Source organism: Triticum urartu, chromosome 7A, assembly GCF_056163025.1.
Source record: "Triticum urartu cultivar PI428250 chromosome 7A, HENAU_Tu73, whole genome shotgun sequence".
Lineage (NCBI taxonomy): Eukaryota > Viridiplantae > Streptophyta > Magnoliopsida > Poales > Poaceae > Triticum > Triticum urartu.
In genome coordinates this window covers 18085995-18090802 of record NC_141879.1, presented here as the reverse complement: position 1 = coordinate 18090802, position 4808 = coordinate 18085995, and the positions used below count along the sequence as shown (strand labels likewise).

The following is a 4808-nucleotide window of genomic DNA, read 5'->3' as shown; positions in this document are numbered from 1 at the left end:
ATGGGCTGGCTTTATGCCTCGTATGATTTTTTGCAGAAACTAATAGGGACTAAAAGAAAAACGCTTGGACGGACGAAATATTCTATGGGTCTCACGATAGACCAAAAAAGTGAAAAAACAATCCATTCTTTAACATTAGATAAAGATAAAGATAAAGATACATTTATATATTTCAAGAAAATAAACAGGCCGTGCCATGCCGGCCCGCATGCCCAGACTCCAGGCGTAGGCACGGCCCATGGTGTGCCGCGTGCCGGGCCGTGTCGTGCCTGGATCGTGTCGTGCTTGCATGCTACCGGGCCGGTCCAGTTAGCAGTTAGCACGGCCCGTTTGGCCAGCTATATTGCAGTGTGGTTGCTGATTTTTGTGCCTTTTTTAGAAAATAAATCTGTTTTATGTCAAACGAAACACACTTAAGAAAAAAACAAAGTTAGTATTGATTGAAAAAAAAGGTTCTACTAGTATTTGAGTAGCGCTCGGACGAAAAGATTGCAAGGTCTCGGTGTAATCATAGGCTCTGAAGTTTGGAGGTCTCATCCTCGGAGAAGTCAAGCGCCGCCAGCGCCGTTCTCATTAACCGTCGCCGACAGCGCCCAAAACCAAGGTACCCGTCACCAACCACCACCCGGGTCGATTTTCCCAGCCAGGTCGATAATTTACTCTCTCCATCTGCAGATCGGCCTGCCTACGCCCTCCCATGGAGGCGGAGAAGGAGGGGACCTTAGAGAGGAACACCAAGCAGAGGCTGGACGACCAACCGGGTTGGGCGGTGGCCGGCCTGCTCACCGACGACCTCATCCTGGAGATCCTCTCCCACCTCCCCGCCAGATCACTCCACCGCTTCAAGTGCGTCTCCGTGTCATGGCGCGACCTCATTGCCGACCCTGCCAACCGCAAGAAGCTCGCCCAAACCCTCATTGGCTTCCTCTACTTGACCACCGACGCCAGTAGGGATCGCCAGCACTTCGCCAGCGTCTCCGGTGACGGCGTAGCCCCGTTCGACCCTTGCCTCCCTTACTTGCAGCCTAGCAGGTACAAGGACATGGCCCAGGTGGACGCCTGCAATGGCCTTCTTCTCTACCGCGGCAGCAACGAGAAGTTGTCCCCTTATTGGGAAGAGGACGACTTCCGTTTTATCGTGTGCAATCCCGTCACCGGGAGGTGGGTGGAGCTGCCCCCTCAACCTCAACTTCAGGAGCCGGCAAATAGATATAGCCGCACCGCAGGTCTGGCCTTCGATCCGGCATTCTCATCCCGTTTCCACGTTTTTCATTTCGAGGAGACCTACTCGACGAGCATGACAGGAGTGACCATCTACTCATCGTGGACAGGTGCCTGGAGTCACAGGGACAGTGTGATCGCTGAGAAAGTGGATATGTTCTTCTCTAGTGAATGTGTCTTTGTTGGCGGTATGATGTACCTGATTGGCAACCTAGAGGACTTCAACGACGAGTTTGTGCTGGTGGGGGTGGACATGCAGGGGAAAGTCTGTAAAACTATCCGCGTGCCGTGCGGTCGAAGATTTGGTACTATTGGAGCGTCGCAGGGGTGCTTACACTATGCTATAGCTTCTTTTCATGATAACAATAAAATCTTGGTTTCTTAGATAGAGCTTTGGTGCATCAAGGATGGCGGCAGTAAACAATTGGTCCTCAAACATACTGCTAGCATTGATAAGCTTGTGAGCATGACCGGACAGAGGTACAGGGCGGTTAGTATTCAGTATTCACCCAGATTGCGATACCATTTTCCTGGTTTCATATGACCTGAATATCTTGGTATCATACGATATGCAGCATCAGAAAGTTGGACGTATCCTTAATCTTGAGAAAGAGAACGCACAACGGTTTCTGCCTTATGTTCCTCTGTTCTCAGAGTCATTTGCAGTGGCAGATGCTGATAGGCAGTAGAGTTACCTTCAAACCGAGCCTGTGCTTCCTCTGAGAATTGGCTCTTCTGCCGGCTGAATTATTTATCTGCGTACTTTGGAATGTGCTTGAATAATGTTGCTCAATTTTCTGGTGCTTACACTCATCGGCGGTGCCAGCCAAAATAATCTGTGGGGTCAACTGTATTTTTTGTGAATTTTTTCTTCATGATGAACAGTGATTATAGGCTGTTTTTAAAAAAAGCTGTGGGGTCGGCTGACCCCACAGCTTACACATAGCTTCGCCCCTGCTTACACTCCTGCTAGCGGGATTTTCAGGTCAGAGCAATCCCTGGTAAACCTACAGATTAATCATAATGCCATTTCTGAAGAACATTGTTACCCTTGTTGTTTGCCTAGCACTGGATGTTGTTTTGAATATGTATTAGTTCCAGGGGGGCTAAATTGTACTGTGATTTGCCTTCTTGTCCATAACAATCAGTTATTATGATTATCTTAAATCTTAGTGCATATTGTCAACCTGCAAGTTTACTAAAAGGTTCAATCAGACTGGTTACTGCCTTACTGGTGTGATATCTAGTTGGCTTTATTCATTCAGTATTTTGGCAAAGAGCTACCTTTGAGCAAGTTATTTTATTTATGTTTGCTGCTTATGAATTCAGTACACTATTGATCTGTTAACCACAGAGAAATCACATTAATGCCAAAAATGAAATAGAATTGCAACCTTTTGATGGGTTTTTTTTCGTGCCGGGTGCATGTGTGTTTCTACCCTATGTACTTCTGTTGTCAGAATCATTAGTAGGCGCAGATGGGCAGTAGTAGTAGTTTTACCTTCAAACCAAGCCTGTGTTTCCTCTGAGAATTGGCTCTTCTCTCGGCTGAACTATTTATCTGCGTACTTCTGAATGTACTTGAATAATGCTGCTCAATTTGCTGGTGCTTACACTCCTGCTAGCTGGATTTTTAGGTCAGAGCAATGTCTGATAAACCTACAGATTAAGCACAATGTCATTTCTAAAGAACATTGTTATCCTTGTTCTTGTTTACCTAGCACTGGATGTTGTTCTGGACATGTAATCTCTAGTTGAGTTTATGCATTCAGTATTTTGGCAAAGCACTATCTTTGAGCAAATTCTTTATTTATGTTTACTGTAGCTAATGATTCAGCAGAGCTTAGGATCTGTTGACCACAGAGAAACTGTAATAGTATAAAAAAAATGAAATAGAATTGTGAGCCTTGATGAGAAAAAAATCGTGCCAGGTGTATTATTTGGCCCGTTGTTGTTATGTCAGGTAGGAACATATCATGTAAGCTTCACATATGAAAATATGATTTTGGCAGGTTCCAGGACAGGGCATTTGCTGTGCTAGAAATGTAGTGGCCATACCAAACATTTAGGCTTGTCTTTCGGTTTAGACGCTTACTGTAGTGAGCTCTTAACAACCATATACTGAAGCCTGTGTAATGCAGTGCTGATGTGCCTTGCGGCTGTATGTGTCGAAACTGAGTCTTGTAATACAAGGAAGAGGCAATGGAAAATTGCCAAAGTGTGCTTGCAGCTTCGGAACCGCGCACACTTGTATACTCTTCATTTCTGCTCTAATTTTGGGGTGCACTGGCAGTGTAGCAGTACCTGCATAATCGGACTATTTCAAAGATTTTAATCCGAGTTTTCTTTCTTGTCAAGGTACATGTGTACTAGTAGCATTTACTAGCTTCCTTTCTTCTTGTACTCTAATTATCATTTAATTAATTTGTAGAACTAATGGTTAACAGTGGCGTAGCACAAAGATAACATGATGATGGGTTTATCACGAATCTTTCTGGATGTGTAGTATACTCCTGTTAATTCTATGTAGAATTGTTTTTCTTTTAGATAGGAGACATTCAGTTGAGTATTTGTTTTTTTTTTCAGATCATCCATGAATGTGTTGTTCGATATCACTGATTGGAATAATATCCATCGCCCATACATACCGTCACTCCCTGGTAGAATTATATATGCCAGAGGGATCCTAGACTATATTCAGTTGTTTTTGCATGTGGAATGCGTGAGGTGTAGGATTAATGTCACATTCCTGATCCCATGGTTTGCTCTGTTGTTTTAGTTCAACAATGCTTACAGAGAAAAAAAAACAATCACTGATGCATGGTTTGTCAGAGTATTTTTTCTGGCCTACAAGATGGTGAAGTAAAATTCAGAAGTGGTTACTGCAGTACTTATAGAGCAGCAACCATAGCCACGATTTGCCATCGGCTGATCCCTCTGGCATCTCTTCTGCTTAGAACTTTAGATGCTGCATGCGGCTTTGATACCCTTCTGGTAGATAGCCATGTCTTTTCCAGTGCACTACATGGGTGCGCTTGCTTGTAGATTAAACTCCGAAGTTAAACACATGGGTTCGGTGTCACAGTCCCATGCAGGGTATGATCCTTAGAGATCACGCTGGATCAATCATCTTTACATCATGCAGGCACCTTTGCTCATGCAGAGATATATTGGAAGCTGAGTTGTTGGCATTAAAATAAGGAATTTCTTTGGCAATGCAATGGTTAATTTACACATTGACATTGTAACAGATTGTTTAGAGGCTATCACCATGATAAAGAGAAGGAGCTGGAAACAAATCAAAATATGCTTTTATAGTGAGAGAGTTCATTGATAGTATGAGAGAGAGAGAGGGATTCTTGCATTACTCATTCTCGTCAGAATTGCAATAGGGCCAGTCATTTCATGGCTAATTTTGGTAGGTTGCAATGCTGAACTGCTGTTTCCTGTTTGGCTAGGCTCTGGTCCGGAAGAGGTCGTGGAGATTGTTGAACGAGATGTAAACTAAACTTCAAGTAATGCAAGAATTATTTTCGAATAAAAAAGAGACTAAACTCCTAAGTTTTTCCACCCTGCTAATGCTCTCT

General features: G+C 43.9%; 1 pseudogene; it reads left to right on the top strand.

Annotated features, from left to right (window-relative positions):
- The first annotated feature begins 697 nt into the window (after positions 1-697).
- On the top strand, positions 698-1910 carry LOC147957029 (F-box protein At1g47340-like; annotated as a pseudogene).
- Positions 1911-4808: the final 2898 nt, after the last annotated feature.